General features: G+C 40.1%; 1 non-coding gene across 1 annotated transcript; it reads right to left on the minus strand.

The window, feature by feature from the left end:
* Positions 1-10,563: 10,563 nt before the first annotated feature.
* On the minus strand, positions 10,564-10,704 carry LOC111759113 (U4 spliceosomal RNA). The gene has a single exon (XR_009188468.1). It is a non-coding gene; the product is annotated as a U4 spliceosomal RNA (small nuclear RNA).
* Between the last annotated feature and the right edge of the window lie 1,464 nt (positions 10,705-12,168).

Below are 12,168 nucleotides of genomic sequence, written 5' to 3' on the forward strand. Positions count from 1 at the left end.
AAGGTATACTCATGAATAGGTGCAGATGGAGACAGTTCAAAGCTCTGAGCCATGACCTACAAGGATCACAACTGAATTGTCATAAATCCTTCTCCATAACTATGAGCCAGAAGAATGAGCTGAATTAAATTTAGGGTTCTGGTCATGTCCACTTAGCAAGAGCAAATGAATATACCACCCTCTCCCCAGTTAGTAGCAGGAACCTGAGGCAATGTCAGTGGGTGTAGGGGAAGCACTTTATAGAGAACACAAGTCAAGAAGAATTTCTCTACTTTTCTCCGCTAGAGCTAGAGATACCTTTGTGGGTCAGAGGTAAGGTGACTAGTGTCCAGAAAGCAGGAATCATAATAGTACTTGCCCCTTACAGTTGTTAGGACGTAAGGCAATGCATGTTCAGTGCTTAGAACAATGCAAGGCATAACTATTATCATTATAATACTAATTATTGTTGGCATGTCAAGAACATTCTATTTGTTTCATTTAGATTATAAATTCCTTCAGAATTTCCTCTTTTCAAAATGGAAACATTAGAACATGACCTGGATTTCAAATATTTCCACCGTCCCCACAAATACACACTTTGTATGGTGACATTTTGGGTCCTGTAGTTGATAATGTTTTCTTTTCCACTGTTCCATCATCACAGAACTTCATTTTATGATGTCATAAAATCCCTCAGCACCAGGACAACATAAATAGATGATGGAACTTTCACTTCCAGGGCTCATTTTGTCCATTTGTTTAACAAGGGAAGAAATGGTTGTTTTCCAGAGTCATGGTAGTTCCATGTCCATTAGACCCTTCAACAGAATGATTTACAGAAATCTCTTGATGGATGCGTTGCCCATTTTATGGTACCAGTATCACCTAAATCACGTTCAGGTTTCTTTCTGCCATTTGTCATGCACCTGGATCCTTTATGTCCTCCCTCTAAGCTGTCATCCTGTGGTTACTCAGCAACTGCCAACTGGCTTTCCATATTACCCAAGAAAAACATAATTAGGAAGGGTGAGCCTGTGGCCAAATCCATTGCTTAATGGTCTGAAAAGTCAAACAAATCGGAAATATCTGAACCCAAGACCTCTCTGCCAGCAAGGAAAGTGAAACTTCATTCTGTAAACCTGCAAAAATGGTAGAGTTGATATTGCTGTGTTGCAGAAAATTTCCCCAAAATAGTCACTTGGAAAAAAGTACCATTCCTCCTCAGATCTTGTAAAGATGCTCTAGGAAAGAAAATCATTTCTCTATCCCCTCCTTACATCCACCACCCCTTTCCTACCTCCATTATCTCACCTCAAACTCCACCACCCCACCCCTACCTCAACCACTCACCCCACACCCCTCTGTCTACTGCCATCCATACCTACCTCACTAGATGTGGATGGCACCATAACTATGAGCCAGGAACACAAAAGCAGAAAAACCCAAGTTGCCTACAAGTGTAAATACTCAGGCTGGCATCAAATATCACAATAGCATAAGGCAGTAGATCTTAAATTCTGACAAAGGAAAGGGTGATCCCAGAATTTTATGTGCAGGGAAGTTGTCCTTCAAATTCAAGGCTATAACCAAGCTAAAACATACCAAAAAAGGAAAGAAAAAAAAAATCAGAGAACATATAACATTAGAGTTCTTTGGGGAAAAAAAGACTTTATAAAATCCTGCCAACCAAAACATGATTCAAAATAAAGAACTCAGAAAAAGAGACATCATGGTTAAAATTTTTAAAATTAAAAAAATAAAAAGAATAGGTAGTGAACATTAATATATTGAAACATAGAACTAAAACTTTTTAGCTACAAAGAATTTTGATTTTAAAATAAAATGCGAAATAAGATTAACACTAAAAATTGGGAGAGAGGGAACAGGTGAGAAGATATATGAAGGTTCTAATTTCCCAGTGTCACACTAGGGAGTTACAGATAATGTCTAGATTAAAACACATGTTTATTCAGGGGCAATCATCGGACATTGTAAATCCTCACAGGGCCCACTGGATGGAATGGAGGAGAGTATGGGCCATGATGTGGACCATTGACCATGAGGTGCAGAGGTGCCCAAAGATGTACTTACCAAATGCAATAGATGTGTCATGATGATGGGAACGAGTGTTGCTGGGTGCTGGGGGGGGGGGGGGGGGGGAGAGGTGGGGTGGGGGGGTGGGGTTGAAAGGGACCTCATATATATTTTTTTTTAATGTAATATTATTACAAAGTCAATAAAAAAAAAGATTTAAAAAAAGAAAAAAAATAAAACACATGTTTAAAAAATATAAACTCCTAATTATTTTTATAATCTCTATTTTATGTTTTTACTTTCAATAGACTCTTTCATGAACTTATCCCTAGTTGTGAGTAATTATTTGTGAGGCCTTAGTAATTCCCTCAGTTTCCTTTATTCGTATGAAATAACCAATTAAACTTAATACACTTTGATTTTAAAGACATGTATAGCATATTCTTACTTTTCTAATTTTTCCTATCTATTCTTTTATCTACATGCAGAGAGGAGAGACAAGATGGAATTATATCACAAATGTTGAAAGTGGTTATTTCCATGTGGTGAGATGGGAATTGTCTTTAGTTTATTCTTTTATTCTTTGTACTTGGCACATAAAAGTTAATGACAATCATTGTCACATATAATTTAACAAAAACAATGTTATTAAAAGAAAACAAAAATGCTAGATTAGATGAAAAAAGAGTCATTGGTGCCTGCTCCCAGGCTTCTTAGACCCCTTTCTGACTGGCTGGAGAGGCCCTGGGGAGTGACCAGGATTGTCAGGATGAAAGATGTTCCCGCTGAGGCTTGTCTCCCGAATTAGTTTCTATCTGCACCAGAGAGAGATTTCCGAGCAACTCAACTCATAAATCCCCCCTTCAAGGCACCAAAAAGAACCTGGAAAATTAGTGTCTGATGTTCTAAATTGCAAGAAACTGACATGAACATAAACAAAGATAGATAAAGTGAAAGGGCTAGTGCTTGGACTCAACTCTTTTTTCTTTAAGGAGAAAAAAAAGTTTTTTCAGAGTAAATCAACAGAAGTGGAAAAAGACTTGTTCCAACCAAAATTCAATGACACTAGAGGTATTTGGACTTCACTAATTTGGGGGCTCATCACAATGGAGCAAGTGCAGAGGGCTTAGAACTGCTGGGGTCATCTCCTGTATAATTCTGGTATCCAGATGTCCTGGGCAATGGGCAATGCCGAGATTCAGGAGGGGCAATCAGAGCAGACATCCATGAAGAAGTTGTTGGTACCCCCACAGAACCCCAACATGAAGGAAACAACTGTTTTATGCAGGCACTAAGCACTTTCTAGTCATTAAATCTTCTTATATCTTCACAACTTCCTTTTGAGGTGGGTGCTACTATTACCTCCATTTATACATAAAGAAACTGAAGCTCATGAAGGTTGAGTAAATCAGCCCAGGTCACCCATTGAATAGGGTGTGTCTCTCCCACTAGATTGTAAGCTCCCTAAGAAGAGGATTTCTGTATTTTATTCATCCATGTATACCCTAGGTGTCTATTAAAGAGAGGGAATTCAATAAATGTCATCCAGTGACTACATATACATGACTGATGCCACTCAGTATGGACAGCTTCTACTCAGACTCCCCCAGGGCTCTGCCCTTCAGTTGCCTGAACAAGAATGCACGTGATCTAATTCAAATTAGCTTAGAGGGTGACAGAGGCCAGGAAGGAGTATAAAGCAGGGTTCCTGAAACCAGCCTTGACCCAATTACCAATTAATTACTTAAAGGAGCCGGAAGTGTCATCCGCTAACATTGAGACCAATGGGAGACTCAGAGGCTTCACTTTCTGAACCAGGAATCACCCGCTCTGCCTGATCCTCAGGCTAACATTCCTGAAGCTGGGAGTGAGTGTTGCCAAGTGACATTGACTCTCTCAGGCTAAACTGAGCAGAGTCTTTACACAGCCATTTTCATCCCTGCTGAGAAGCCTAGACCCACAGAAGCCTTGGAGATGTCTTAGTACAAATCGTTTTCAAACTTGATTAGCAATAAAACCCCCTTTTATGAAAGTCCAATATATAAGCCAGACAGATGAATTACTGCAGTTAAACTGGGGGTAGAGGGCATGAGGTCCTACCAGCTCAGCCTCTCCTCTGCCTACTTCCCATAGCAGCCACTGGCCCCAAAGCCACTGATTTAGTCTAACTCCTCCATCTTATAGATGAAAAAAAAAGGGCCTGAGAAAGAAAGACACTCACTCAGGGTCATAAAGCATGTGTCTCCTTCTTTAACAAACTCTCTCCCACAAAACTGATCCAGAATGGTCACCCTTTTGACATGATTGGACCCTGGTACTATTAGTTCAGCAGTGAGGAAAGGCATGCTCTGATCCATCCACATTTGAATCCATCCCGGTAACTTGGGGAATGTACTTCTGAAGCATTCCAATGGGTGTGAGATTCTGGAACTCACATTAATCCCAACACAAGCTCTAAGTGACTCACCAGGGGACTCAAACTCATGACCTCAGATTCATTAGCTAAAACAGGGCTCAGCCCCAGCAGCTGAGCCAGTACAGTCCCTGCTAAAATAGCTCATGACAGCACAGACTCCCCAACACCTCCTCCAAGACCTGTAACAGTCCAGCAGGGTGGTGGGCCATACCTCCTGTGTGGGAAGGGAGAATCTAGACAGGAAAGTCTAGTGTAGCCCAGGTAACACAGGAGATTTTCCTTGAAAGACCCTGGCCTGAGATGCTTCCCCAATTACTCCCTTGCTCCTCACGCAGCAATAAACTTGGGAAGGGGTTCTCCTTTACTCCTTTGTTCTTCCTAAAGCCAATTCAAAAGTCAATGGGGTTGATTTGTTATGAGAAAAAAATGTCAATGATGCCTATGAACTGAGAGGCAGGGCACTTCTAAACAACTGTATTAGTCAGGGTGAGTGAAATAGAACCAATAAGAGATATCTATAAATCTGAGATTTTATAAAATTGTCTCACATGACTGTGGGGGTACACAAATCCAAATTCCATAGGTCAGGCTGCAAGCCAGGAACTCTGATGAAGGTCCTCGATGAATTCCCCAGGAGAAGCCGGGTGGTCTGAAGTAGAGATGGAAATTCTCTCTTCTGACCGCTAAAATCATCGCTTCTTTTAAAGTCTTCAACTGCATGAGACATCCCTCATGGCTGAAGGCAATCTCTTCAGTTGATTGTAATCAGCCATAGATGCAATCAACTTACTAATTATTTAAGTCCCCAAATATCCTCACAGTAACAGGCCAGGGCTTGTTTGACCAAACAATCAGGCACCATTACTGGCCAAGTTGACACATGAAATTAACCATCACAGTGGCATATCAAACTCATGAACTGCTTGCTATATTTTCACATCTGGAACTGGAAGTCAAAATCGACAATACCTCAGAGCCTATTCAGAATCTTTCCAGTTTACTTAAAAGAAAACAAAAAGATACATTTCAAAACTTCAGGCCATGGTTGGAGGAATATAGTTGCTGGATGATGCAATGGAAGTTTCAGAGAAGGCCTCAAAAAAGTCTTCTAGAAACACAACCTTGGTGAGAATTGTGAATCTGAATGAGGCCAGTTGCCATGGGAAAGCACCACTGATGTTGGTGGTAACAAATCTGAACACACTGAAATGGAGATGATTCTTTGTTTCTGAGTAGCCTTTCACTACATGTTGGCTTTTCATATCCAAGATTGGCTTCTTCTTGACACCTACTTTATAACTGGAGCACCACCCTCCTCATAAGTTTAGTGAGGGCTTTGAGGATACTGACCATTAGATTACAGTAACAGGACAAATTATGACATCAGACAGGCCTGAGTTTATATCCCAATTCTGCCACTTAACAATATACAAGTTACACTGAGCTAATGGAATAGTTTTTTAAATTAAATTATAGACTCATATGAAATACCACAGTTTATGGCATATTGCATGAACTCAATAGATGTCAACTATCATTATCATTATTATTACTAATATTATTCACAATATTGTAAGGAAGGAAAAATGAATGGCTACCCCTAAGCCCTTTCCAAAATTCATTCTGCTTGCTACAGTCACAGAAGTTGATGTTATGTCTTGTTTCCAGTTATCCTTGCCCATCTTTACTGTGGCTGAACAGATAATAACATAAATTCTAACACCAACTGAAGGGTTTACTTCATGTCGAGGACTACTCTAAGTACGTCACCTCAACCAGCCCAAGAGCTAGGTATTATTATTATCATCTCCATTTTACAGAAAAGAAAAGTGAGGCACAGAGCAATCAAGCATGTTGCCCAAGGGCAAACATCTGGTAATGGTGAAACTGGAATTGGAACCAAGGCAGTCTGACTCAAGAATCTGGAAGCTTAACCATCTACCACCCTACCCTACTGTCTTAGACTGCCAAAGGGCTGCCAATGCAATGTATCAGAATATGTGTTGGCTTTTATAAAGGAGATTTATTTGGGGTAAAAGCTTACAGTTCCAAGGCTGTGAAAAGTCCAGCTCAAGGCAACATAAGAGGTGCTTTCTCACCAACGTCAGCTGCCATGTGTTGAAGCAAGATAGCAGGCAATCTCTGCCTGGTTTCTGCTTCCCCACTGGGCTTTTTCTTTGAGGTTCAGCTGCCCCACTTTCTTCCAGATTTCAACTACAAGCTGGCATAGGGCTTTTCTCTTCCTGTATCAGTCTTGGCTGTTCTGCGCTTCCCAATTTCAGCTGTAAGCTATCAAGTAAATGGCTCATCTTCCCCAGGGGCCTCAGCTGTTTGACCTTCTCCTTCCTGTCACATGATTGTCTCAGTTGGTCTTTCTCTTCATTTCCATTTATATCAGACCCAGCAAGGGTGGGAGGCTCAACCTGAGTTACACATTACTGATGTAGCCCAATCAAAAGCCCTAAAGTGATCTGATTTTATCAAGTAATCTAATCGAAGCCCCCTCAGCTGAACTTAATGCAATCAAAGGGTATCACACCACACCAGAGGAATAGATTAGTTTACAAACATAATGTTTCTCTTTTGGGGGTTCATAAAATAAACTCAAGCTGCCACACCTACTGACAGAGGTTGGCTGACATCACTCTGGATATATCTACTTCCAGGGACTTTAAAGATCTGTCAGCAGGAATTTTTAACTGACAAATTCATCTGACAGAATCCCCCTGAGATGATGCTGATTGATCTGTTTAACAAGGATCAGAAAATGTATGTGGATTGCCTGAAGTCCTATAAATGGTCAGTAACAGTTCCCCAGGCAGCCCCACTGGGACAAGTTTTCCTTGCAAATTGGAAAGAGAAAGCCCAAATGGCAGTAGGCTCTTCCTGAATGTACTTAGATCTGCTTCTTCATTGATTTTCTGAGCTACATACCAGGTATGAGGCTAATTTGCCTGCCTATTTTTAAAATTAATTAATTAATTTATTTTTAATGTTACATTAAAAAAATATGAGGTCCCCACATACCCCCCACCCCCCTCACCCCACACCTCCCATAACCACAACCTCCTCCATCATCAAGTGGATAGTCATTGCTATTGGTGAATACATCTCTGAGCACTGCTACACCACATAGTCAATGGTCCACATTATAGTTGAGAAGTGATGGGAAGAGTTCAGGACTATTATTAGATTCCAGAACATGAGATGGAAATGCTTGAGACAGGAAGGAGAACACAAGCTTTTCCTAACTTTTGGGGGATATCCCACTACAGTCAGAACATTTATCTCAGCAGAGGAAAAGTTGAGATGGGTAGATTCTACCCTGGATTGAAAGAAAGGTGCTTAAATAGTACACTGGGCGGTACCACTCTGACCTTGGCCCAGAAGGAATTTCTGAAAGATTCCTTAGAGAGTGCTATTTAAAGGAAAAGAGGCAGACCACCTTCTTGTTACCCCCTGATGGAGCTCTATCCCCAGGACCCAACAGAGTGAGGGAGAGAACCCTGTTCCTCTTTGGTGACATTTCCCAGTTGTTTTTTTGTTAGTTTTGTTTTGTTGTTTGTTTGTTTGTTTAAGGTACAGGGGCCAGAGATTGAACCCAGAACCTTGTATGTGAGAAGCTGGCACTCAACCACTGAGCCACATTGGCTGCTCTGAGTTGGTTTTTTCATTTGTTTGCTTGTTGTTTGTTTGTTTTTAGGAGGCACCAGAAACCAAACCTGGGACCTCCCATGTGGGAAGCAGGCACTCAACTGCTTAAACCATTTCTGCTCCTGACAGTTCACAGTTTAACATCAGAAGTGGCCCAGTCACTGGCTGTGTCTGAATCAATAGCTGCCAATGGTGGCAGCATCAGAAAAGCTTTAATTCCTACCCAGAGAAACATAAGCCACCTCACCGTGCTTCCCGGATGCTACCAGGACAAGAGGAAAGAATTGAAGGACTTGGGACACGACTGATTCTCCCAAATAGAGGCCCTAAATCAGAAACAGCAGATTGCCCTTTGGTGCCTAAGAAAAGGTCTACATACAGAAGAATATCTCTTGTAATCCTCTCAACACTATCAAAAGACAATTGCTGCTATTATACCCAATTTATGGATGAGGAAACCAAGACAGAAATTAAATAAGTGAAATTCCACTTTATTCTCTCTTAGTTTTCTATCCATGCACACAGGAAGAATGACAGGCCTCAGAAAGGACTATGGAGGAGCTTCTACCAGTCCTTTCACCTTTCCTTTCCTCCCCTCAGGATGTCAAGACTGACAGAAAAGTTCAGAGTACATGTACTTCATTCCCTTCTAGGTGCTTGATTATTTTTTTCAGAGAAGACTGCTTCCTCCACCCATTCATTTTCTCTCTCTGCCCCTCCATTTGGAGGAAAATGAGGACTAAGGAAGTGAAGCTTCCAACCTTTTAGTGCTCCACCTTTACTTCCCCCATATACAAACCAAAGCCCAATAATACTAATACTAATAGTCAACATTTAATGAAATCTTATTACATGCCAGGTACCATGTAAGTGCTATACAAGCATTTCTTTCAACAAATTTACCTGAAAAATATTGATTGAATACATACCATATGCCAGGTACTATTTTGGGCACTGAGGATATTGCAGTGAACAAAATAATATTTCTGCTTTCATGGAGATTCCATTCTAATATTTAACTTATTTAATCTTTACATGAACCCTATGAAGTATGAATTATCATCATCAACCCCATTTTAAAGAGGTTAAAACCAAAGTGCAGAGGTGAATTAATTTCCCTGAGGTGGAAAATCTAGTAAGAGTTGGGGCTGGGATTCAAATGCAAAAAGACTGCCTCCAGAGCTCATGTTCACATACATGCATACAAACACACACACACCATCCTTCTCAGGTGGCCCAAGGTCAAGACAGGGGTCAGCCAATGTTGAAATGAGTTTAAAAAGACCAGATTTCAGCTTTTGGACATATGAGAGTCATGGAAAGATGACATTTTTCATTGGCCCTAAATGCCATAAGTGGGGACTACTAAGGACAAACCAAAAAGTTAAAAGCAGAAAGAGACAAGGCCACTAAAATTGGACCATGGAACATCCTTGGGGCTAAGATATTCTAGACTGCCAGGGACTAAGACAGGTTTGGACTTCAGAGGAATTTCTTTAAATGTAGAAGTAAAAAAATAATTCAACAGGATATGGTACAAAATATGGGAACTTAAGTGGATAGAACATTATATAAAGTTTGTGTACTCATGAATATACTGGTAGACTCAATTGTTGAGGAAAACATTTCATTGTCATGCTCCATAAAATGCTCAGCTCTGGCTAATTTTTACTATAGAAGAATGTAGGCATGAGGGTGCCAGATCTGCACATATTTTTTCAAATGAAACACAAAATACTGTTTTTATGTGAAATCTCAAGATTTTATTACTGATAACCAGGCCTTTGGCTAAGGTTTCCAGAAAAAAAAGGACCTGGTCCTGTAGAGCATGTGGCTGAGTCCAGAAGTCCCTCCAGAGCTGGCCATCCTACCCCGTTGAGGACCCTCAGAATAATGTGTGAGCCTTAGCTTGGAGACCCCAAGACTGTGTAGATGCAGACCAGCATCCCTCATCTGGGCAGTAGGACACTCCTCTCCACTATTCCACAGAGACCCCACTGGGCAGCCACAGAAACAGTATTCCTAGGAACCCAATCCAATTTTCTGGCTAACTCTTCACTCAGAGTTTAGAAGTAGAGCTAACCACTTTGAATTTACTAAACCTCCAGGGAGATCAGATAATTTGGATGAGGACAGGGAGGAAGGAAGCCATAAAAGGTTGATATTAAACTTCTTACTAATGGGGACTTCAGCAATTCACCTGAAGAACACAGGATATTTGATTGTATTTGTGCCCTGAGTGGGTCATATCATTTACATATATAAGGAACATTAGGCAAAGTACAGTAGTGGTTCAAAGCACACTCTAAAGTACTCTGATCCTGTTTCTGTTTCTGTAAAATGGGGATAATAGTACTTACCTAATAGCATTGTTGTGAGAATGAATTAAATGAATACATATAAAGTGCCTATAACAGTGCCTGACATATAGGAGGCACGTAATAAGGGTTAACTTTTTTTTTCTTTTCTTTTTTCAGTCTCTGTAGAGATTGTCAAAAAATGCCAATGCCGACTATATTTCAATTCGTCATGGCAGGGTATTGGGAAAAGTTTTCAATTAGCAATAATCACGCCTTGGATAAACCTCATTGGCTATGATACTGCCACTGTGCAAAGCTAACGGTTAACTATTATTATTATTATCATCATTATAATTATCATTATTTTCAAATAGTTTCCATAAGAGAGCCCATGATCTCCTAATCTTCTATCTTGTTGAATTTATGCCAACCTAATTCCCATAAACATTTAAAACTGGCTGCCAACATCCCTCATCATCACAGATACAAAAACCCTCAACAAAATATTAACAAACTGGGAAACAGACTTGGCCCAGTGGTTAGGGCATCCATCTACCACATGGGAGGTCTGCGGTTCAAACCCTGGGCCTCCTTGACATGTGTGGAGCTGGCCCATGCGCAGTGCTGATGTGTGCAAGGAGTGCCCTGCCACGCAGGGGTGTCCCCCGCGTAGGGGAGCCCCATGCACAAGGAATGTGCCCCGTAAGGAGAGCCGCCCAGCGCAAAAGAAAGTGCAGCCTGCCCAGGAATGGTGCCACCCACACTTCCCGTGCTGCTGACAAAAACAGAAGCAGACAAAGAAATAAGACGCAGCAAATAGACACAGAGAAGAGACAATGGCGGTGGGGGGGAGAGGGGGGCGGGGAATTAAATAAATCTTTAAAAAAAAAAAATTAACAAACTGAATCCAACAATACTTGAAAATGATAATACATCACCCAAGTGGGGTTTATCATGAGAATGCAAGGCTAGTTGAACATTTGAAAACTAATCAATGCAATGCATCATATTAACAGACTAAATTTTAAAAACCCATGATCACCTCAGTAGATTAAAAAAACATTTGAAAAAAAATTTGACACCCATTTATGACAAATACTCTCAACAAACTAGGAATAGAAGGAAAATTTCTTAATCTGATAAGGGCATCTGCAAACAAAACCCAGCAACTAACATGATATTTAATGGTGAAAGGCTGAATGCTTTCCTTGCATGATTAGAAGCAAGACAAGGATGCTTCCTTTTACCACTCCTTTTCAGTCTCATTCTGGAAGTCCTAGCCAGTGCAATAAGGCAAGAAAAAGAAATATAAGGTATACAGAAGAAATGAAATCATCTCTATCCACAAACAATGGGATTGTTCACATAGAAAATCTCAAGGAATCTATAAAAAAGCTGCTGAAAATAAGAAGTGAGTTTAGTAAGATTGCAGGATACAAAATTAATATAAAAACATAAATTGTATTTCTAAATACTGACAAAGAGTAACTAGAAATTGCAATAAAGCAAACAGTACTATTTACAATAGCACCAAAAATTAATTAAATGCTTTAAAATAAAAATAAAAAATAAAATGACAATTTTTTTTTAAACAACAATACCAAGTATTGGCAAGGATGAAATACAACTGCTGGCAGGAATTAAAATGATACAACCACTTTTGAAAACTGCTTGCATACACTTACCTCTGGCATAATTCCATTCCCAGATATTTATCCAAGAAAAATAAAACATGTATACATCTTATGTTTATAGTAGCTTTATTAAAAATTGCCCAAACCT

Source organism: Dasypus novemcinctus, chromosome 12 (genome assembly GCF_030445035.2).
Source record: "Dasypus novemcinctus isolate mDasNov1 chromosome 12, mDasNov1.1.hap2, whole genome shotgun sequence".
NCBI classification, from domain to species: domain Eukaryota; kingdom Metazoa; phylum Chordata; class Mammalia; order Cingulata; family Dasypodidae; genus Dasypus; species Dasypus novemcinctus.